General features: G+C 45.5%; 1 protein-coding gene across 3 annotated transcripts in view; it reads right to left on the reverse strand.

The window, feature by feature from the left end:
- LOC146772776 (uncharacterized) overlaps positions 1-25223 on the reverse strand; it is a 209792-nt gene that overhangs the window by 50275 nt on the left and 134294 nt on the right. For 2 of the 3 annotated variants that reach the window (XR_014972284.1, XM_085638910.1), the window contains one exon: positions 7579-8100. The gene's annotated coding sequence lies outside the window, so the exon portion shown is untranslated. Of the gene's footprint in view, positions 1-7578; positions 8101-25223 lie in introns of those variants that run through there. The other variant, XR_014972283.1, reaches the window with a different exon arrangement.

A 25223-nucleotide genomic window follows, 5' to 3' on the forward strand; every position in this document is an offset into this window, starting at 1 on the left:
ACTACTTGCTCTCTACTACTCGCTCCCTACTACTCTCTACTACTCACTCTCTACTACTCTACTACTCTCTACTACTCTCTCTCTACTACTCACTCGCTACTACTCACTCTCTACTACTCTCTACTACTCTCTACTACTCCCTCTACTACTCACTCTCTACTACTCTCTACTACTCTCTACTACTCACTCTCTACCTCTCTACCTCTCTCTACCTCTCTTTCTACTACTCTCTACCTCTCTACACCTCTACCTCTCTACACCTCTACCTCTCTCCCTCTACCTCTCTACCTCTACACCTCTACCTCTACACCTCTACCTCTCTACCTCTCTCTACCTCTCTCTACATGCACACATATGCACATATATATATGCATATATATGCCTATGCATTTATATATATGTATGTATGTGTATGTGTATATATATATATATATATTTACAGAAAAAACCATAGGTTTCACACATGTTATAGTTAGCTGGACATTTCACTCGTACAAAACCATTGAAATTCCCCCGTTATAGTTAGTTTAGCTAACTATAACTCGCACGCCCGCAATCCACTGCTGATGACGTCACATATTACATCACTCATGACATGGTCAGTGACATCACTCATGACATCACTGATGACATCTCAAATGACATCACTGATGACATCACTGATGACATCATCCATTGAGTATGTGTTTCTGAACAATTTTAATATGTTTAATATATATAGGGAAAGGCCTGTTGAAGAATAAGTGGGTGTACAAGTGTGTAAATGGATGATTTTCTGTGGTGCGTAACTGACTCTATAAGTGAGTCATTAAATGTATCTTACTGCAGACTAGTGACTAAACTGTGCAAATGTTTGTATGTGTCTGTATGTTGGTGTATAAGTGGCTGCAGAGTTTTGTGAATAGCTATATGAGTGTCTATATGAGTTATTGATTGCTTGTCTCAGTATCTGTATGGGTTCCTGAGTGTTTGTGTGGGTAGGGTGTGTGTGACTCTATGCATAGATGTGTGAGTGGGTGATTCTATGGGTGCATGGTTTTAAGAGTGCATCTGTGATGGACTGTATGGTTGAGTGAGTGTATGTATGGGTGTGTTAGGGATTGAATGTATATCTCAGTGGTACATTTGTGACTAACTACATATGTGAAAGGCAGTATATATGTGTGTAAGAGTATATAAGTAGGTAGATGTGAGAGTGTGTGATTGTGAGAGTGACTGTATGGATGAGTGTGTGCTTGTATCAATGATTCTATAAGAGCGTAAGAATGTGGTACTATTTTTATGAGTAAGTGAACTTGAGTGTGTATAACCGCATAGGTGAGTAAATGGGAGTGTGATTATTTGCATGACTGACTAGGTGTGAGAGTACCCCTATGGATGATTGGTGGTGTGTGAGTGTCTATATAGGTGTATAAATGCATATGATAGTCTTGTATGGAGTGACTGTAAGTATGAGTGACTGTACAGGTGAATGAGTGGAGGTGTATGTAGACCTAAGAGTTAATAAGTGGGTATGTAGTTATTGGTATTACAGTATGTATGGTTTTGAGAATGGAACTCTGAAATTTTGAGTCGGTGTATCACAGGTTATATTAGGGTGTGAGAAGATGTGGTAATTTATCACATGGATGACGTCATCAGTGATGTCATCAGTGATGTCATTTGAGATGTCATGAGTGATGTCATGAGTGATATCACTGACCATGTCATGAGTGATGTAATATGTGACGTCATCAGCAGTGGATTGCGGGCGCGCGAGTTATAGTTAGCTGAACTAACTATAACGGGGGAATTTCAATGGTTTTGTATGAGTGAAATGTCCAGCTAACTATAACATGTGTGAAACCTATGGTTTTTTCAGTGAATTTGCAAGGTTTTTTAAATGCTAATTCCTAACTATAACATGTGTGAAACCTATGGTTTTTTCAGTGAATTTGCAAGGTTTTTTAAATGCTAATTCCTAACTATAACGTGTGTGAAACCTATGGTTTTTTCAGTGAATTTGAAAGGTTTTTTAAATGCTAATTCCTAACTATAACGTGCGTGAAACCTATGGTTTTTTAAGTGAATTTGCAAGGTTTTTTAAATGCTAATTTATGAATGTATTATTATATTTTTTAAATATATATTTTACAATAAGCTACCTATGTATATAGTTATAGATTGACTTTTTCCTGTAATATGGAATGGCTCAGCTCTTTTTTATTTTTTTATTTGGATAGTTAATATCTACCGCCAGTAGATAATATATACATACATATCAAACATATATATAATCTGCATATCTATATAAATATAAATGCATGCATACATATACATATATGCATACATATGCATGTTATGTACATGAAAGTTTAAAAAACACTAATACAAGCAAAGCTAAAAAGCCACCTAATTACAAACAGAATTGCTTTAACTTAAACGAGGGTGAGAGCTATTGCATTTTCAATGGTTGTTTACTTTGGTTCCATCAAGAAGGCATTCAGATGTGTCACCCATTTGCCCTAAATTCTGAATGTTAGCACTCTAGTTGCTCATTAGATCACTGTAGTAAAGCTACTGCTCACCAGGGAAGTCTGCTGCTGGTATTCAAAGTGCATGTTTCAGTCTGCATGTCAGAATTGTTTAATGAAATAGAAGAGGATTTGAGAAGTCAAAATGTGCCCTAATTTTTCTTTCTGCAGCACTAATCATAATTTCTATGGCAAAATGAACCCCCTCATTTTGTTCCTTTGCAAATTAAATGTTTTAAATGTTACCACTTTATTCCATTCAAGATGGCTTCAGGTGTGCTATACGTTTGTCATAAGTAAGACTGTTAGCGCTCTAGTTGTTCTTTAGAACACTCTGGGACATTCTGTCATTGGGCTATACTTGGGCTACATCTGGGTGATATTTGTGCTACATTTGGGCTCTTTTGTCTCTGGTGGCCATCTTGGGAGACTTATTTGTTATATGAAGTTTCCTAATTTTCTCATTTACTACAGTCTCCTCAGTAGGAAATACTTTCAGTTTTTTACTTTGATTCCATCAAGAAGGCATTTAGATGTGTCACACATTTGCCATAAATTCTATGTCAGGACAGGAGGCTCCGATTATGCTTTCTCATTTCTTTATTAGAAATGCTCAGCAGCCAATTAGAAAACAGTAGATAAAAGAGAAAACTACAGTACCCATAAACACCAGGGTATCACTTGACCAACCATAGAGACCATAGTATAAAAGGTCATGTAGATAGTATCACATCCTCTTTCTTTGCTGCTCCGCAGCCAGTTAAGTGCTTCTTTTCATATTACTTACTTGATGCTTGCTTGTATTTCTAATGTTGCTAGCTTGTTAGCGCTCGCGCGCGCTTTAAATCCCTCGCGCTTTGTTGCAGGCTGCCTTGCAGGTATCGGCTTTTGCCTCTCGGATGTTTCGCCGCTTCTCTGTGCGCGTGTGGCAGGGGGCGTGTGGTCCATTCCGCTGTGTCCGGGCGTCTAAGATCATTTTAGTGGAGCGGGAGACCGGGGCTGGAGGACTCGCGCGCTGTGCGCAACCTCCTCTTCTGTGTACCGAGGCGGCCGTTACCGCGCATGCGCGGCGGCCATTTTGAGGTTTTTTCTTCCGTGTTTTCACGGAGATTTGCCGACAACGGTTGTTTTATCGACAACGCATGCCCACAGCCTCGTGTTTTCTGCCCCATTTACGCCTTTTGCTTATAAAATTGCATTGGGCTGTACAACAAAGCATAGGCTCTGCCTAGAGTGTATATTTTGCAGCAAGCCCTCCCTCTACATTTAATGATTTGCGTTGTGTGCAGGTTCTTCCTATACTGTTGGCTTGCTGAGGGGTTGTTCACTCCCCCTACATTGTGCCTTGGCATTATTGAACTTGTCATCTTGTGGGCATTACTGTAACACTTTTGTGTGTCACTATGGATGAGTATTTTGATGAAGATGACTACTATGATGAGGAAGATGCCTCTGGCTTTTGAGCATGATTTGGTCGAGGCTTTAGACCAGGGTGTGCAGCACTAAGTTAATAAGGCACTTGCTTGTGCCATCAATCCCTTAAAACGTCATTTGACTCACTACGCCAAACAACAGGGCTGGTTGCCATCCTCACGTTCGTCTTCTAAGTCACCTATTAACCCTCATAGGTCGGACTTTAAGAAATTGGCCAAAACTCTAGCCTCTGCTAAGTCTTCCAATTTGACCTTGGGGCGCTTCTGCATCCACAGGCAATGTTACGGACACTGATGGCACTCATTCCTCAGCTTCCACTGATCAGGATGTTCCTCCGCCACGAAAGAAGTCGTGTAAGGAGCATTATGTTGATGCTCCTACACATCCTCCTGTTCTAAATTTCGAACCTTCGGACATCTTTCATCCACATTCTTCTTCCTGGCTTCCATCCCCTGCTGTGGCAGAGTATGTACAAGCACATATTCGACAACCCTTTGAGAAGGATGTAAGGGCCCGCCTTCGGTCCGAATGTCCACGTCCAGATCTCGCTGACCATTTAGCGGACACTCCGGAAAATGATCCCACGATGGTCTCCTACCTCAAAAAATACGCCAAAGATCCCAAAAAGGGTCTTGACAGATCCTGACGCTCCTGTCAGGATAAGTTGCTGGATTTGCTAGGTCCTCTCACGAAGATTTTAGATCTCGGGTTTCTGGCCAAAGAGTCCTCGGCCCTTGTTGACCCTGATGAACTTATCGAATGGTCTCAGAGGGCTATTTGCCAGTTGGGTAATGCCAACTGCGCAATTTCTAGTGAGCGTCGCCGCTCTATTTTCCTTAAATTGGATCCCAAATTAGCGGAGCTCTCCTCATCCGAGTCCGGCCCTTTAGCTCAGGGGCTGTTGTTTGGCCATCCTTTTTTGAAAGAACTTACGAAGTTTGTGGTAACTTTCAGTGGCCTTGATAAAGCACAAGCTTCGCTGCGGCGAGCGTTTCGACCGGTTTTTGCCAGGGTCGGACGACATAGGGGATGCTCGTTCGGCCGTGGCTCTCAGAACTCCCAGAGGGGATTCCAGTCCCAAAGAGGCGGTGGTCAAGATTCAGGCTACAGCACCCGTTCCCAATTCTATCCCTCTCGCAAAGGGAGAGGGCAATATAGAAAGGGACGTTCCAGCGGAAATCAAAGTGGCTACCAGGATTCCAACACTTCAGGTGAGCTTGAGTCCGGCTTCCGATGTGGTTCTGGGGGGCAGAATACGATTTTTTCTGCACAATTGGCGGCTAATCTCCAAAGATGCTTGGGTGCTGCAAACCGTTCAGGGTTACAAAATAGAGTTTTATCAGCCCCTAAATCAAACCCACCCTCCCAGTCCTCTGTATTTCTCTCTTCAAGACCAAGAGTTAATTTCTGCAGAAATCGATTCTCTTCTGGAAAAGGGGGCAATCATTCAAACTGTTTGCCATCCCCATGGGTTCATCAGCACTGTTTTTCTGGTGCAGAAGAAAGGGGGCGGTTCCCCCTTAGTTCTCAATCTGAAGGACTTCAACGGAGGTGTCGTTTACAGACACTTCAAGATGGAGGGGATTCATCTGTTGCGCGATCTTCTTCGCGAAGGGGATTGGATGGTTCGCCTCGATCTCAAGGATGCGTACTTGTCGATTCCCATCTTCGAGCCACATCGTCGGTTCCTGCAATTCCATTGTCGGGGGATTTGGTACGAGTACAAAGTTCTCCCGTTCGGCCCCTCGTCAGCACCTTGGTGCTTCACGAAACTTCTGAGGCCCGTCGTGGAATGTTTGCGCGCTCGGGGTGTTCGTTTAATAATATATCTAGACGACATTCTAATCATGGCAGACTGTCCCCTCAAAGTCTTGATACACCTGGAGTGGTCTATCGACCTCTTACAATCTCTGGGTTTTCTGGTGAACCCTCAGAAATCAGTCTTGATTCCATCGCAGGTGATAGATTTTCTGGGTTTCCAGGTCAATTCTCTTTCGTGTCAACTTCTCTTACCCAATCAAAAGATTTGGTACATCAAGAGGGAATTGAATTCGGTTATTTCCAGACAGACTGTGTCATTGAGATCGTTAGCACGAGTTGTCGGTCTGTTGGTCTGTTGTATATATTTCCACTTAAAAAACCATAGGTTTCACACAGGTTATTGTTAGGTGGACATTTCACTCGTAAAAAACCAATGAAATTCCCCCGTTATAGTTAGTTCAGATAACTATAACTCGCGCGCCCGCAATCCACTGCTCATGACGTCACATATTACATCACTCATGAAATGGTCAGTGGCATCACTCATGACATCACTGATGACATCATCCTTGTGATAGAGTGGCGGTCGCGCGAGTTATAGTTATCTGAACTAACTATAACGGGGGAATTTCATTGGTTTTTTACGAGTGAAATGTCCACCTAATTATAACCTGTGTGAAACCTATGGTTTTTAAGTGAATTTGCAAGGTTTTTTAAATGCTAATTCCTAACTATAACGTGTGTGAAACCTATGGTTTTTTAAGTGAATTTGTACGTTTTTTTAAATGCTAAGTTATATATTTATTAATATATATATATTTTTTAAGGTTTTTCACCGTGCGCGCACCCCGCGAATTTTATTTAAAAAAATAAAATGTTTATTTCACCCATGAGGGTGCTTCTGTGACCCCCTGACAAAGGCTAGGGGGTCAGGAACTCTCTTCCCTTCCCCCTTTTCACGTTTTCCACCTTTTTTCCTCCTTTCCTTTTCAGTGCGAGAGACAAAATGGCGGCCGACACTTCCTGATTTCGACCGATTCGAATGTTGACTGACATCTAACAACCAATCAGAATTTCGTTTGTGCACGGCACCGTGCGCGCACGGCGCGCACCGTGCGCGCACGGTGCGTGCGTTTAGATATTTATATGCTTTTAAATGCTATTTTCTCAGGAAATACTGAACAGATTGACACCAGACCTGCAAAAGGCACTTCCCCGACCTGAGGACTACCTCTCTGCCAAATTTCACGTAATTCTGTTCAGCCGTTCGGGCTGTACCTTCGACTAAAGGTCCTATGGAAAAATGCATAAGGAGAAAACGCGTTTTGGGACCCCCCTTTTTTCTCGGCCCCCGCTTGACAAATCACCCCGAGACTTTCAGAGTAGGAGCTGAGCGGAGCGCTCCATTAGTTTTGAAAATTTCGCGAAGATTCGTCAACCGGCGCCAAAGTTATTAAACATAGAATTTTGAGATTTCCTATGGAAACACGGTCCTAACTATAACTATCTACTGGCGACCGCCAGTAGATGATATATATATATATATATGTATATATAGATATATATATATATACACGATCCAACCCTACTCCTCACAGAAAAGGGCACGCACACGAAGAGTGCTGGGTTAAAAGGCATTTATTTCATTGAGCCTCCTCCGACCCAGTAGCACAGAGATATATATATCTATATATATATATATATATATATTTATATATATGTATATCCAGACCTGTATTCCAGTGTGCCACACTCGAAAAACGCCGTTCCCTTTCCACTCCTGACGGCGGTCCGCGGCGAGGGGGCGAGCCTCGTAAATCAAAACCAAAGCTGTTTTTCCGTAAAGTGACAGCAGCCACGGACAACAATAAACTTCAGCAATTATTTATTTAGGCAGAGTTTTAGCAACTCGACGCGTTTCGGGTGCAACACCCTTGATCACGAGTACTGTTGCTAGGTGACAAAAGCATTTAAATAATCATGTGACAAAAACGAAAGTAAAACGTGAAGACAGACTACCGTGTCACAAAGGAGTTACTTCGCTTCTACATTCGTGGTGCAAAATGTGCATCGCTTTTTAGACAAAATCATGGAGAATCAAACATTAACAAAGAAAGAATAACAATGAAAATGACAATTTTCACAAATTTGATACAAACATGGGGCAAAGATCACAATTCGAACTTTTGTCCATAGCAATTTCTCAAATACTCCTTTCATTGCTTTCCAAGCCCATGTGGGCACCGGTTTCATAGGACACATCGCACCTCAAAATTTAGACACCTGTGATTGTCCCAAATTGAATCTGCCCATCGAGCCCTAGTGGGCTTCTCCATTAACTGAGATATTTTCGCTCTTAAGCATTTCTTCATTTTACCAGCCATAACGTTGTCTGTAATATAAACAAAAAAAAATTACAAAACTAAATCTTAACATACCTTTACCACACACAACCACAGTGACATTAAAAACAAATAGCTCTTAAGCAGATGCAGATTTTATATGATCTTGCATGCATCTGAATCATATATTATGCATGATTTAAAGGAGAAATGATTCATCTTCAAGATGTAAATTCAAAAAATCAATGAACATGACGGACACAAACCGCATCTTTAACATCAGAAATTGGAAACTGATTCCTCATTGGTCAATTGAGATCTTAAATTTACCCTAAATGTGCTGCAAGTTCTTCATCGCAGTTATGACCTATAGGTGCAAGCGTTCTATATTGGATGATCAGCTTGGATTTAAGACGTCGAAGGTTTTGTACCCTATTGCCACCTCTCTCATTGATTTTCACAGAGTCTAGTACACAAAAGCTCAAAAGATTACTATTCTGCCCATGATGTCTTTGGAAATGCCGCACCACTGGATATTGTTTATCCCCATTTTTGATTGCTCGAAGATGCTCAAGCACCCTTTTCTTCGCTTTATGGATGGTACTCCCAATATATGCTTTTTGGCAAGGACAGAATAGAGCGTACACTGCATACTCAGTGTTGCATGACGTATGCTTTGAGATTTGAAATGGCTTGCAATTGGGGTAAAGTATAACTTCCTTTCTGTTCTTACTATTTCTACAGGCTTTGCAGTTCCTGCATGTGTAGAATCCATGTATTCCTACACTTCTTGAGATTGCAGGTTCTACTGCTCTGCAGAGAGTATCTTTCAAAGATTTAGCTTTTTTTAAAGTAATCTGAGGAAAACTTTCTACACTCTGCTAAATCTTTGTCAGTCTGTAAGACTGGCCAAAACTTATTAAGGCTTTTACGAATTTCTCGAGCCTGCCTGTTGAAAGTCGTAATGAACCTGATCTTTTCTTGTGCCTTGACTTCTCTCTCCTCCTTGTCTTTTTCAATAAGTAGGGAGGCCCTTGTTCTTTTAGATACTTCAGTTGTAGCTTTATTGATGACTGAAAGGGGGTAACCTCTTTCCAAAAATCTTGTGATCATTATTTTCTCTTCCTCTTTGAAATTCCGTTTTGCCCTAAGTAGTTCTTCTAATGGTATACTATTGATGAGGGTGCTCAGATGGCAACTTCGGGCATGTAGGAGACAATTTCCTGCAGTGTTTTTTCTGAATAAGGAACTTTTTAAACAGTCTCCATCAATTGTGAGTTTAAGATCTAAAAACTCCAATGAATCTTTTGACCAATTACTTGTAAATTGCAAGTTGTAACTGTTGTTATTCAAAATACTTACAAAATCATTGGCTTCATTCTCTGTGCCCTCCCACACACAAACAATATCATCAATGTACCGGACCCAAAGAGCCACCTTGTCTTTGAAAATGCTTGATTCACTGACTACTCTCTCCTCCCAGTACCCCAAATACAGACCTGCAAAGCAAGGAGCAAAGCAAGTCCCCATTGAAGTACCGAGGATGTGTTTAAAGATTTTGTTGTCAAAGAGAAGGTAATGCTGTTTCAGACAAACAGACATCATCTCAATCAGCATCTCTGTAAGAAAGAGAAATGAAATTGATCTCTCGTTAAGAAAATGTCTGCATGCTATGAGGCCGAGGTCATGAGGAATACAGGTGTATAAACTCATAACATCAAGTGAAAGTAATGAGTAGCTATTTCTCCACTGGAAATTTTCAAGATGTCTCAAAAAATCTCCAGTGTCTTTTATGTACGAAGGAAGCTTCTTTACTGCATGCTGCAGAAAGAAGTCAACGTACCTTGAAGTATTTTCTAAACAACTCCCACGGGAAGACACAATAGGTCTCCCAGGGGGATCCTGTTGATGCTTGTGGATTTTGGGGAGCAAATACAGTGCGGGTAAAATAGGAAATTTACATTCTAAGAATCTAAACTCCTCTTGTTCTAATAACCCCTTGTTTTTCCATTCTGTGAGCTGTATTTGGAATGTCTTAATGGAATGTTCGTATTACCTACTGTTGCTTCTGTCGTCTTTATCCTTTTCTGACATATGTCTCAGCCTTTCAGCAATGTATTTTTGTTTTGTTTAGATAAGACCACTACATTGCCTCCCTTGTCAGATTTTTTTATCACAATTGTTTTATCATTTTTCAAGCTTTCAATTGCCTCTTTCTGTACTTTCGTGACATTACTCCACCCCTGCCATTTTTTATTGTTGTTAGAAAGCTTAAGCAACTCCTGAGTTACACCTTTCTCAAAGATATCAATCGCCTCATTTTTAATTTTAGGTAAAAAAATGGACTTAGGTTTGAAATTACTTTGTGCACTTAAGTCAAGCGTGACATTTTCATTAATTAGATTGACAAAAGGATCCCTTTCCACATTTTCTACATCGGCTAAAACATTTAGATTATGCAACATTTCTACATCGGCAAATCTAACATTGCTAGGATATTCTCTCTGGAGTTCAGATTATTTTTCAACTTTAGTCGCAAACCACCTTTTTAAGCGTAATTTGCGTGTGAAGTGGAAAAGATCTATGCGGCTCTGTGTATAATTAAAAACATTTGTAGGGAAAAAAGTGAGACCCAAAGATAAGAGCTCTACCTCAGTTTCACTCAATGTTCGCTCCGATAGGTTGATGACAGTTTTCCTATCCATTATTTCGTTTTCATTTGGCCCCTGGTGCGCCTTCCCACTGGGCTTCCTAGTTCTCCAAGCGCAGATGCGTCTCTTCTTCTTCCGCCTCTGTTTCCTCTTCCGCATCTTTGAAATCCACTTTGTTTGTTCCTTACTTGTCTCCCTTTCGCAACCAGTCTGAACTCTGTTAAAATACTGTCTTTTACTCCCTCATATTCTCCAACATTTGAGAGAGAACTACCACTAGTGACACTCCCATCAGTTGCAATCCCTGTACTAGACTGATCTTCTTGATTATCAGGGGCAGTTGAAAGATTCAAAGTTTTAGGAGCTATTGATGTTGTTCCATTTCGCAGTTGCTCGTATTTCTTTGCAAAGGTCAGAATCTGCCCCTTTTGGTAGTCAACCAGATCTCTTTGTGATTTGCGTTGTTTTTTCATTTTTATTTCATCTTCAATTCTGTCTAAGCTCTTCTCCATTTTATCCATTTCCCTTTGAAATTCATCTGCTCCACACAATGTTTTAAGTTGTTGCGTGATCTCTTCAATAACCCCATTCAGTCTTTCACAATCTTTCCTTGCGTGTTTAACCAGCATTTTCAGCATATTCGTTGAGCATTGGTGATTGTTATTTGCCCACTCGCTTACTAGTTCTGGATCAGGGTCGTTAAATGTTGGCGTGATAAAAATACGCAGTCCTCTTGGTATTCTACCGACATCAATGTATTTCTGAAGAGTAGTGGCCTCCCACCACTTATTTTGATCCGTTTTTAGTGCTTTCCACATTTGGTCCCATAATGCCCTTTTGTTTGACACTGCACCTGCATTCCCAGAAATCATGCTTCTCTCTGCAGAGATAACACTCTTTTTATTGATATGGGCAGTGTCCATGCAGATCGACCCTCTGCGTGACACGTTTCGGATATTATTCCTTCTTCTGAGGCAATGGGTTCAGTTCAAGTGCCGCAGGGACCACATGTTTTGAATTGAGGACAGTTTTCCGTGCTGAAACTCATTGGAGTTTTTTCTATTCATTCACAGAGTGCAATTATCGAAATGTTAATGAAGCAACTACGGTTCCCAGCATGCTCGGCACTGTGACATTCGGACTGCCCATTCAGGGCGTGCCATTATGCATGGTAAATGGAGGACCTGCGGCACTTGCACTGAACCCGTCGCCTCAGAAGAAGGAATAATATCCAAAACGCGTCAGGCAGAGGGTCGATCTGCATGGACACTGCCCATATCAATAAAAAGAGTGTTATCTATAACAGTTGTCCGAGTGCTTCCTACGAGTGGGCAACTCTGAGCTTGATGTAAAACGCGGCAGCCCAGCCGCGAGGAGAGCACCACCCCGCGAATTCCAGGGGGCCACGGCTGGTGCGATATTGATTGTGCCGACAATATGTGGGACCACATGTTTTGAATTGAGGACAGTTTTCCGTGCTGAGACTCATTGGAGTTTTTTTCTATTTATTCACAGAGTGCAATCATCGAAATGTTAATGAAGCAACTACGGTTCCCAGCATGCTCGGCACTGTGACATTCGGACTGCCCATTCAGGGCGTGCCATTACGCATGTTAAATGGAGGACCTGCGGCACTTGCACTGAACCCATTGCCTCCGGAGAAGGAATAATATTCTAAACGCGTCAGGTAGAGGGTCGATCTGCATGGACACTGCCCATATCAATAAAAAGAGTATTATCTCTAACAGTGGTCCGAGTGCTTCCTACGAGTGGGCAACTCTGAGCTTGATATATATATATATATATATATATATATAGAGAGAGAGAGAGAGAGAGAGAGAGAGAGAGAGAGAGAGAGAGAGAGAGAGAGAGAGAGAGAGAGAGAGAGAGAGAGAGAGAGAGAGAGAGAGAGAGAGAGAGAGAGAGAGAGAGAGAGAGAGAGAGAGAGAGAGTTAGGGCTAAAGATTTTATAAATCTCATATGAATAACCTCATAAGGAGGGGCGAATCCATTAGCCAATGGATTCTATCTGAGGGATGAACAAGTGACAGGATACGTAATACTAAAAGGAAAAAGTTTGACCTCCTGGTTATATAAGAACAAACAGCCATGATGAAACAGATATTCATAAATAATTGTACATCTCCTCACCAATATTTAAACCTAACGGTGCCTTGGTGTCCAGTAGCATGATGTATTTGGATTCTAATTGCCTGAGCAACTTTTCACGGTTGCCACCTCTGTTAAGTGCTGGAACAGTATCAATAACAAAATACTGGATGTAGCTTAAATCAATATCATGAACAGCTTTAAAATGCCTTGCAACAGGGTATGTAGTGTCAGAATTGACTATCGCACGTAGATGTCGTAATATCCGAATATATACTTGTAATTTGGTGCTCCCTTTGTAACGTAACCCACAGTTACACTGGAGCACATATACGGCGTGGTCAGTTGAACAGGTGAAATGACTGTTAAGTTCTATGCTGTCATGTGAAAAGGCTGTATTGTAAGAGGTGGTGTTAATACCGAATTTACACGCACGGCATACGTTACATTTATAGAATCCCTGTTTAGGTGTAAGCCAGTTCGCTACCTTACAGGTTTCAGCGCTAATTCGAACTAAGTCATTGCGGATGGAGAACGCTCTACGAAACGCGAAGGAAGGCTTGTCTGGAAGAACCTGTTTGAGTATTGAGTCGGTGAGAACGATAGGCGATTGTTGTTGATTTATAATGGCCCTAATCTTAGTGGCCTGTCTGCTATATGTGGTCACTATTCTGCAACGCAACATGTTTGTTACTGTTGTGGTCAGTCTAGGAGAACTAAGACCGGGATCAATGTCTATGATGGGATTAAGTAATTTGGTCCTATCTTTACTGTTAGCTTTTGTCAGGGCATTGTCCAATAGTTTGAGTGTATAGCCTCTTTCAATGAATCTTTGTTTGACTTCTGCCTGATGAAAGTCTAAGTCTTTTTCAGTGCTACAGGCCCTACGTATGCGAAGAAATTCCCCATACGGAATGCTGGCAATGGTGTGCTGGGGTTGAAAGCTAATGTGCATGAAGCACTGAATTGCCTGCGGTAGGTTTCCTGAACACGTTTCTACTTTACCCTGTTCCACATATACTTTAACATCAAGGAAATATGTAGTTGGAGCATTCACATTTGCAGTAAAATGAAGATTTAAGTTATTAACATTAATATCATCTACAAATTGTTTCGCCTGTGTTTCTGTCTCCTTCCATATCACGAAAACATCATTGATGTACCTCCACCATTTTGCTACATGTTCCAACCATTCATGTTTGTGTGTGTTCATGAGGACATGCTCCTCCCATCAGCCAACATGGAAACGTGATGGAGCAGGTAAAACAAATTTGTATACCTCCTCTATTTTGCTTGAAATTAATTACGCAATCATTCTAAAAATTAATTTGTACTAATTAGTTTGAAGTGAGACATTACTAACCAACACTTACACCTTGTTAAACACAAAGATACACGTGGGACAAAAATGCTAATTGCATGGCAGAACAACTAATTAATTAACTGTGGTACGCAAACTAACTTTAGATTGTGGTGAAATAGAAAATTGCATGATTTATGTTGCTTTGTGATGGTTTGTGCTTTCAGTACTGCAGAGTGGTGAGTATTATTGCTTTAAATGTTGCTACAAGCTAGGAAAATACTAATATACATTGGGATTACAGTGGGATTAAACATTAGAATCTTCATTTCTATATTTTAATTATTGTTATGTCTGTTTTTGCTTAAGTTGGCATTCGGGCCTACTAGGCCGCAGTACTTAAAATGGAGGTCCTATGAAGCCGCCGTTATGTGAGCGCGATGACTTCTGCGCAGAATCGGATGGCTCTGGAGATCTCCAAGTGACCCCAGCCTCTGCGACATCGTGTTCCTTGTCAAGGATAGGAGCATGGAGGGTTGCCAAGTGATGGACGGTGTGAACCACCAAGGGGACAATGGAGGACCTGTACAAGGATGCATGCTTGTTATTCAAACGTTACTTTTGGAACTTTTGCCTGTGAACCGAATGGATAATATACATTTTGCGCTTTACTATGCCAAGTCTCATGGAAAACCAGTTGGTACTGGGAAACTTTTGAGAAATTACAAGTTGACCCCGGACTGGCAAATCAGAACATTTTCTACCCCTAAATTGTTGCATGTTGATCTGAAGTAAGAGGGAAAAGGGTAATACCCTCATCCGCCAAAGGGGGGTGGTTCACTGGGCTGATCTTCCATGGTGTTGGGTCTACGTTGAGCTGATGAAGATTTCCATGGTTTACCTTGGGTTTCTTTGATTTTCGGGAAGTTATTTCATCTGATGGTTTGATTATTGCAGTGGGTCGGACAGTTTATCCAGGAAATTGTAACAGAGAATTTGGATAATTCTCTGTGTGATTGGAGGGTCGCCAACGTTTGATATTTGGTAACTATCAAATGCATTTTCTAAATCTATGCTTATTTTCCAAAGATTCGATTTTTCCTTGAAAGAAACCGAATTTATGTTATGATCTGTAGTGCCTAAATGCTAATGCAGAGCAAATTATTATTAGCTAAACAAATTTGGATTAATAAGAAATGAGTTTGTGATTCCTTAATTGAGTACAGAAATTAATCAAATATTTCCTAAGCTTTTTGTGTGTTTTAGCTGGTTTTAATTCACCATCAACCAGTCCAACTAATTGGTCCGTCGACCAAGTGGTGGAGTGCCTTGATGTTAAGGTCAGGATTCTATAGGTGCAAATGTATATATTGTATATAATGTAAAGATATTTAATCCTGATAGGTAATAAGGTACCCACATGTCCAGCGCTTTTCTCTTGTGTCCAGGATTCGAATGAGACGAGTGCGTGTTGGTGCTATGGGCCCCACCAATGAATGAGTGTATGGATGAGTTGTGATGATGAGTCTGTGACATAGGGAGAATATGTAAATGTGTCCTTTACGCTGGAGCAGTTTTCTTGGTGGTACAAAAGGGGGTGGTGATGGACGGAGCATCAGAACCAATCAAACACTCACACCCAGTCAACAGATCTGGGTTTGATCCATCACCGTTCTTTAGCCCACTCTGCCACCCCAGTTCAGACATGGCCAAATGCAAATCAGTCTGACCCTGTGCCTCATGGGAACAGTCCAGCCCGAACTGCCAAACCATGCCTTCCCTGGACCGGAAACAAGCTTCCTAGGACCGGTTTCTGGCATTTCAGCCGTCTTCAGCCAGGCTTGCTTGAATCCAGTGGCAAAGTGAGCAAGGGTCTCACGTCTGAGCATACCCTGCCAACTTATGGCGAACAAAGTGGTACAAAAGGGGGTGGTGATGGACGGAGCATCAGAACCAATCAAACACTCACACCCAGTCAACAGATCTGGGTTTGATCCATCACCGTTCTTTAGCCCACTCTGCCACCCCAGTTCAGACATGGCCATATGCAAATCAGTCTGACCCTGTGCCTCATGGGAACAGTCCAGCCCGAACTGCCAAACCATGCCTTCCCTGGACCGGAAACAAGCTTCCTAGGACCGGTTTCTGGCATTTCAGCCGTCTTCAGCCAGGCTTGCTTGAATCCAGTGGCAAAGTGAGCAAGGGACTCACGTCTGAGCATACCCTGCCAACTTATGGTGAACAAAGCGGTTCAAAAGGGGTTGGTGATGGACGGAGCATCAGAACCAATCAAACACTCACACCCAGTCAACAGATCTGGGTTTGATCCATCACCGTTCTTTAGCCCACTCTGCCACCCCAGTTCAGACATGGCCATATGCAAATCCGTCTGACCCTGTGCCTCATGGGAACAGTCCAGCCCGAACTGCCAAACCATGCCTTACCTGGACCGGAAACAAGCTTCCTAGGACTGGTTTCTAGCATTTCAGCCGTCTTCAGCCAGGCTTGCTTGAATCTAGTGGCAAAGTGAGCAAGGGACTCACGTCTGAGCATACCTTGCCAACTTATGGCGAACAAAGCGGTACAAAAGGGGGTGGTGATGGACGGAGCATCAGAATGAATCAAACACTCACACCCAGTCAACAGATCTGGGTTTGATCCATCACCGTTCTTTAGCCCACTCTGCCACCCCAGTTCAGACATGGCCATATGCAAATCAGTCTGACCCTGTGCCTCATGGGAACAGTCCAGCCCGAACTGCCAAACCATGCCTTCCCTGGACCGGAAACAAGCTTCCTAGGACCGGTTTCTGGCATTTCAGCCGTCTTCAGCCAGGTTTGCTTGAATCCAGTGGCAAAGTGAGCAAGGGACTCACGTCTGAGCATACCCTGCCAACTTATGGCGAACAAAGCGGTACAAAAGGGGGTGGTGATGGACGGAGCATCAGAACCAATCAAACACTCACACCCAGTCAACAGATCTGGGTTTGATCCATCACCGTTCTTTAGCCCACTCTGCCACCCCAGTTCAGACATGGCCATATGCAAATCAGTTTGACCCTGTGCCTCATGGGAACAGTCCAGCCCGAACTGCCAAACCATGCCTTCCCTGGACCGGAAACAAGCTTCCTAGGACCGGTTTCTGGCATTTCAGCCGTCTTCAGCCAGGCTTGCTTGAATCCAGTGGCAAAGTGAGCAAGGGACTCACGTCTGAGCATACCCTGCCAACTTATGGTGAACAAAGCGGTACAAAAGGGGTTGGTGATGGACGGAGCATCAGAACCAATCAAACACTCACACCCAGTCTACAGATCTGGGTTTGATCCATCACCGTTCTTTAGCCCACTCTGCCACCCCAGTTCAGACATGGCCATATGCAAATCAGTCTGACCCTGTGCCTCATGGGAACAGTCCAGCCAGAACTGCCAAACCATGCCTTCCCTGGACCCGAAACAAGTTTCCTAGGAACGGTTTCTGGCATTTCAGCCGTCTTCAGCCAGGCTTGCTTGAATCCAGTGGCAAAGTGAGCAAGGGACTCACGTCGGAGCATACCCTGCCAACTTATGGCGAACAAAGCGGTACAAAAGGGGGTGGTGATGGACGGAGCATCAGAACCAATCAAACACTCACACCCAGTCAACAGATCTGGGTTTGATCCATCACCGTTCTTTAGCCCACTCTGCCACCCCAGTTCAGACATGGCCATATGCAAATCAGTCTGACCCTGTGCCTCATGGGAACAGTCCAGCCCGAACTGCCAAACCATGCCTTCCCTGGACCGGAAACAAGCTTCCTAGGACTGGTAGCTGGCATTTCAGCCGTCTTCAGCCAGGCTTGCTTGAATCCAGTGGCAAAGTGAGCAAGGGACTCACGTCTGAGCATACCCTGCCAACTTATGGTGAACAAAGCAGTACAAAAGGGGGTGGTGATGGACGGAGCATCAGAACCAATCAAACACTCACACCCAGTCTACAGATCTGGGTTTGATCCATCACCGTTCTTTAGCCCACTCTGCCACCCCAGTTCAGACATGGCCATATGCAAATCAGTCTGACCCTGTGCCTCATGGGAACAGTCCAGCCCGAACTGCCAAACCATGCCTTCCCTGGACCCGAAACAAGTTTCCTAGGAACGGTTTCTGGCATTTCAGCCGTCTTCAGCCAGGCTTGCTTGAATCCAGTGGCAAAGTGAGCAAGGGACTCACGTCTGAGCATACCCTGCCAACTTATGGCGAACAAAGCGGTACAAAAGGGGGTGGTGATGGACGGAGCATCAGAACCAATCAAACACTCACACCCAGTCAACAGATCTGGGTTTGATCCATCACCGTTCTTTAGCCCACTCTGCCACCCCAGTTCAGACATGGCCATCTGCAAATCAGTCTGACCCTGTGCCTCATGGGAACAGTCCAGCCCGAACTGCCAAACCATGCCTTCCCTGGACCGGAAACAAGCTTCCTAGGACCGGTTTCTGGCATTTCAGCCGTCTTCAGCCAGGCTTGCTTGAATCCAGTGGCAAAGTGAGCAAGGGACTCACGTCTGAGCATACCCTGCCAACTTATGGCGAACAAAGCGGTACAAAAGGGGGTGGTGATGGACGGAGCATCAGAACCAATCAAACACTCACACCCAGTCAACAGATCTGGGTTTGATCCATCACCGTTCTTTAGCCCACTCTGCCACCCCATTTCAGACATGGCCATATGCAAATCAGTCTGACCCTGTGCCTCATGGGAACAGTCCAGCCCGAACTGCCAAACCATGCCTTCCCTGGACCGGAAACAAGCTTCCTAGGACCGGTTTCTGGCATTTCAGCCGTCTTCAGCCAGGCTTGCTTGAATCCAGTGGCAAAGTGAGCAAGGGACTCACGTCTGAGCATACCCTGCCAACTTATGGTGAACAAAGCGGTTCAAAAGGGGGTGGTGATGGACGGAGCATCAGAACCAATCAAACACTCACACCCAGTCAACAGATCTGGGTTTGATCCATCACCGTTCTTTAGCCCACTCTGCCACCCCAGTTCAGACATGGCCATATGCAAATCCGTCTGACCCTGTGCCTCATGGGAACAGTCCAGCCCGAACTGCCAAACCATGCCTTACCTGGACCGGAAACAAGCTTCCTAGGACTGGTTTCTGGCATTTCAGCCGTCTTCAGCCAGGCTTGCTTGAATCCAGTGGCAAAGTGAGCAAGGGACTCACGTCTGAGCATACCTTGCCAACTTATGGCGAACAAAGCGGTACAAAAGGGGGTGGTGATGGACGGAGCATCAGAATGAATCAAACACTCACACCCAGTCAACAGATCTGGGTTTGATCCATCTCCGTTCTTTAGCCCACTCTGCCACCCCAGTTCAGACATGGCCATATGCAAATCAGTCTGACCCTGTGCCTCATGGGAACAGTCCAGCCCGAACTGCCAAACCGTGCCTTCCCTGGACCGGAAACAAGCTTCCTAGGACCGGTTTCTGGCATTTCAGCCGTCTTCAGCCAGGCTTGCTTGAATCCAGTGGCAAAGTGAGCAAGGGACTCACGTCTGAGCATACCCTGCCAACTTATGGCGAACAAAGCGGTACAAAAGGGGGTGGTGATGGACGGAGCATCAGAACCAATCAAACACTCACACCCAGTCAACAGATCTGGGTTTGATCCATCACCGTTCTTTAGCCCACTCTGCCACCCCAGTTCAGACATGGCCATATGCAAATCAGTTTGACCCTGTGCCTCATGGGAACAGTCCAGCCCGAACTGCCAAACCATGCCTTCCCTGGACCGGAAACAAGCTTCCTAGGACCGGTTTCTGGCATTTCAGCTGTCTTCAGCCAGGCTTGCTTGAATCCAGTGGCAAAGTGAGCAAGGGACTCACGTCTGAGCATACCCTGCCAACTTATGGTGAACAAAGCGGTACAAAAGGGGGTGGTGATGGACGGAGCATCAGAACCAATCAAACACTCACACCCAGTCTACAGATCTGGGTTTGATCCATCACCGTTCTTTAGCCCACTCTGCCACCCCAGTTCAGACATGGCCATATGCAAATCAGTCTGACCCTGTGCCTCATGGGAACAGTCCAGCCAGAACTGCCAAACCATGCCTTCCCTGGACCCGAAACAAGTTTCCTAGGAACGGTTTCTGGCATTTCAGCCGTCTTCAGCCAGGCTTGCTTGAATCCAGTGGCAAAGTGAGCAAGGGACTCACGTCGGAGCATACCCTGCCAACTTATGGCGAACAAAGCGGTACAAAAGGGGGTGGTGATGGACGGAGCATCAGAACCAATCAAACACTCACACCCAGTCAACAGATCTGGGTTTGATCCATCACCGTTCTTTAGCCCACTCTGCCACCCCAGTTCAGACATGGCCATATGCAAATCCATCTGACCCTGTGCCTCATGGGAACAGTCCAGCCTGAACTGCAAAACCATGCCTTACCTGGACCGGAAACAAGCTTCCTAGGACTGGTTTCTGGCATTTCAGCCGTCTTCAGCCAGGCTTGCTTGAATCCAGTGGCAAAGTGAGCAAGGGACTCACGTCTGAGCATACCCTGCCAACTTATGGCGAACAAAGCGGTACAAAAGGGGGTGGTGATGGACGGAGCATCAGAACCAATCAAACACTCACACCCAGTCAACAGATCTGGGTTTGATCCATCACCGTTCTTTAGCCCACTCTGCCACCCCAGTTCAGACATGGCCATATGCAAATCAGTCTGACCCTGTGCCTCATGGGAACAGCCCAGCCCGAACTGCCAAACCATGCCTTCCCTGGACCGGAAACAAGCTTCCTAGGATCGGTTTCTGGCATTTCAGCCGTCTTCAGCCAGGCTTGCTTGAATCCAGTGGCAAAGTGAGCAAGGGACTCACGTCTGAGCATACCCTGCCAACTTATGGCGAACAAAGCGGTACAAAAGGGGGTGGTGATGGACGGAGCATCAGAACCAATCAAACACTCACACCCAGTCAACAGATCTGGGTTTGATCCATCACCGTTCTTTAGCCCACTCTGCCACCCCAGTTCAGACATGGCCATATGCAAATCAGTCTGACCCTGTGCCTCATGGGAACAGTCCAGCCCGAACTGCCAAACCATGCCTTCCCTGGACCGGAAACAAGCTTCCTAGGACCGGTTTCTGGCATTTCAGCCGTCTTCAGCCAGGCTTGCTTGAATCCAGTGGCAAAGTGAGCAAGGGACTCACGTCTGAGCATACCCTGCCAACTTATGGTGAACAAAGCGGTACAAAAGGGGGTGGTGATGGACGGAGCATCAGAACCAATCAAACACTCACACCCAGTCTACAGATCTGGGTTTGATCCATCACCGTTCTTTAGCCCACTCTGCCACCCCAGTTCAGACATGGCCATATGCAAATCAGTCTGACCCTGTGCCTCATGGGAACAGTCCAGCCCGAACTGCCAAACCATGCCTTCCCTGGACCCGAAACAAGTTTCCTAGGAACGGTTTCTGGCATTACAGCCGTCTTCAGCCAGGCTTGCTTGAATCCAGTGGCAAAGTGAGCAAGGGACTCACGTCTGAGCATACCCTGCCAACTTATGGCGAACAAAGCGGTACAAAAGGGGGTGGTGATGGACGGAGCATCAGAACCAATCAAACACTCACACCCAGTCAACAGTTTCTGGGTTTGATCCATCACCGTTCTTTAGCCCACTCTGCCACCCCAGTTCAGACATGGCCATATGCAAATCAGTCTGACCCTGTGCCTCATGGGAACAGTCCAGCCCGAACTGCCAAACCATGCCTTCCCTGGACCGGAAACAAGCTTCCTAGGACCGGTTTCTGGCATTTCAGCCGTCTTCAGCCAGGCTTGCTTGAATCCAGTGGCAAAGTGAGCAAGGGACTCACGTCTGAGCATACCCTGCCAACTTATGGCGAACAAAGCGGTACAAAAGGGGGTGGTGATGGACGGAGCATCAGAACCAATCAAACACTCACACCCAGTCAACAGATCTGGGTTTGATCCATCACCGTTCTTTAGCCCACTCTGCCACCCCAGTTCAGACATGGCCATATGCAAATCAGTCTGACCCTGTGCCTCATGGGAACAGTCCAGCCCGAACTGCCAAACCATGCCTTCCCTGGACAGGAAACAAGCTTCCTAGGACCGGTTTCTGGCATTTCAGCCGTCTTCAGCCAGGCTTGCTTGAATCCAGTGGCAAAGTGAGCAAGGGACTCACGTCTGAGCATACCCTGCCAACTTATGGTGAACAAAGCGGTTCAAAAGGGGGTGGTGATGGACGGAGCATCAGAACCAATCAAACACTCACACCCAGTCAACAGATCTGGGTTTGATCCATCACCGTTCTTTAGCCCTCTCTGCCACCCCAGTTCAGACATGGCCATATGCAAATCCGTCTGACCCTGTGCCTCATGGGAACAGTCCAGCCCGAACTGCCAAACCATGCCTTCCCTGGACCGGAAACAAGCTTCCTAGGACCTGTTTCTGGCATTTCAGCCGTCTTCAGCCAGGCTTGCTTGAATCCAGTGGCAAAGTGAGCAAGGGACTCACGTCTGAGCATACCCTGCCAACTTATGGCGAACAAAGCGGTACAAAAGGGGGTGGTGATGGACGGAGCATCAGAATGAATCAAACACTCACACCCAGTCAACAGATCTGGGTTTGATCCATCACCGTTCTTTAGCCCACTCTGCCACCCCAGTTCAGACATGGCCATATGCAAATCAGTCTGACCCTGTGCCTCATGGGAACAGTCCAGCCCGAACTGCCAAACCATGCCTTCCCTGGACCGGAAACAAGCTTCCTTGGACCGGTTTCTGGCATTTCAGCCGTTTTCAGCCAGGCTTGCTTGAATCCAGTGGCAAAGTGAGCAAGGGACTCACGTCTGAGTATACCCTGCCAACTTATGGCGAACAAAGCGGTACAAAAGGGGGTGGTGATGGACGGAGCATCAGAACCAATAGAACACTCACACCCAGTCAACAGATCTGGGTTTGATCCATCACCGTTCTTTAGCCCACTCTGCCACCCCAGTTCAGACATGGCCATATGCAAATCAGTCTGACCCTGTGCCTCATGGGATCAGCCCAGCCCGAACTGCCAAACCATGCCTTCCCTGGACCGGAAACAAGCTTCCTAGGACCGGTTTCTGGCATTTCAGCCGTCTTCAGCCAGGCTTGCTTGAATCCAGTGGCAAAGTGAGCAAGGGACTCACGTCTGAGCATACCCTGCCAACTTATGGCGAACAAAGCGGTACAAAAGGGGGTGGTGATGGACGGAGCATCAGAACCAATCAAACACTCACACCCAGTCTACAGATCTGGGTTTGATCCATCACCGTTCTTTAGCCCACTCTGCCACCCCAGTTCAGACATGGCCATATGCAAATCAGTCTGACCCTGTGCCTCATGGGAACAGTCCAGCCCGAACTGCCAAACCATGCCTTCCCTGGACCCGAAACAAGTTTCCTAGGAACGGTTTCTGGCATTTCAGCCGTCTTCAGCCAGGCTTGCTTGAATCCAGTGGCAAAGTGAGCAAGGGACTCACGTCTGAGCATACCCTGCCAACTTATGGCGAACAAAGCGGTACAAAAAGGGGTGGTGATGGACGGAGCATCAGAACCAATCAAACACTCACACCCAGTCAAAAGATCTGGGTTTGATCCATCACCGTTCTTTAGCCCACTCTGCCACCCCAGTTCAGACATGGCCATATGCAAATCAGTCTGACCCTGTGCCTCATGGGAACAGTCCAGCCCGAACTGCCAAGCCATGCCTTTCCTGGACCGGAAACAAGCTTCCTAGGACCGGTTTCTGGCATTTCAGCCGTCTTCAGCCAGGCTTGCTTGAATCCAGTGGCAAAGTGAGCAAGGGACTCACGTCTGAGCATACCCTGCCAACTTATGGCGAACAAAGCGGTACAAAAGGGGGTGGTGATGGACGGAGCATCAGAACCAATCAAACACTCACACCCAGTCAACAGATCTGGGTTTGATCCATCACCGTTCTTTAGCCCACTCTGCCACCCCAGTTCAGACATGGCCATATGCAAATCAGTCTGACCCTGTGCCTCATGGGAACAGTCCAGCCCGAACTGCCAAACCATGCCTTCCCTGGACCGGAAACAAGCTTCCTAGGACCGGTTTCTGGCATTTCAGCCGTCTTCAGCCAGGCTTGCTTGAATCCAGTGGCAAAGTGAGCAAGGGACTCACGTCTGAGCATACCCTGCCAACTTATGGTGAACAAAGCGGTTCAAAAGGGGGTGGTGATGGACGGAGCATCAGAACCAATCAAACACTCACACCCAGTCAACAGATCTGGGTTTGATCCATCACCGTTCTTTAGCCCACTCTGCCACCCCAGTTCCGACATGGCCATATGCAAATCAGTCTGACCCTGTGCCTCATGGGAACAGTCCAGCCCGAACTGCCAAACCATGCCTTCCCTGGACCGGAAACAAGCTTCCTAGGACCGGTTTCTGGCATTTCAGCCGTCTTCAGCCAGGCTTGCTTGAATCCAGTGGCAAAGTGAGCAAGGGACTCACGTCTGAGCATACCCTGCCAACTTATGGCGAACAAAGCGGTACACAAGGGGGTGGTGATGGACGGAGCATCAGAACCAATCAAACACTCACACCCAGTCAAAAGATCTGGGTTTGATCCATCACCGTTCTTTAGCCCACTCTGCCACCCCAGTTCAGACATGGCCATATGCAAATCAGTCTGACCCTGTGCCTCATGGGAACAGTCCAGCCCGAACTGCCAAGCCATGCCTTTCCTGGACCGGAAACAAGCATCCTAGGACCAGTTTCTGGCATTTCAGCCGTCTTCAGCCAGGCTTGCTTGAATCCAGTGGCAAAGTGAGCAAGGGACTCACGTCTGAGCATACCCTGCCAACTTATGGCGAACAGAGCGGTACAAAAGGGGGTGGTGATGGACGGAGCATCAGAACCAATCAAACACTCACACCCAGTCAACAGATCTGGGTTTGATCCATCACCGTTCTTTAGCCCACTCTGCCACCCCAGTTCAGACATGGCCATAAGCAAATCAGTCTGACCCTGTGCCTCATGGGAACAGTCCAGCCCGAACTGCCAAGCCATGCCTTTCCTGGACTGGAAAAAAGCATCCTAGGACCGGTTTCTG

The sequence above is a fragment of the Triturus cristatus genome, chromosome 12 (genome assembly GCF_964204655.1).
Source record: "Triturus cristatus chromosome 12, aTriCri1.1, whole genome shotgun sequence".
Taxonomy (NCBI): Eukaryota; Metazoa; Chordata; class Amphibia; order Caudata; family Salamandridae; genus Triturus; species Triturus cristatus.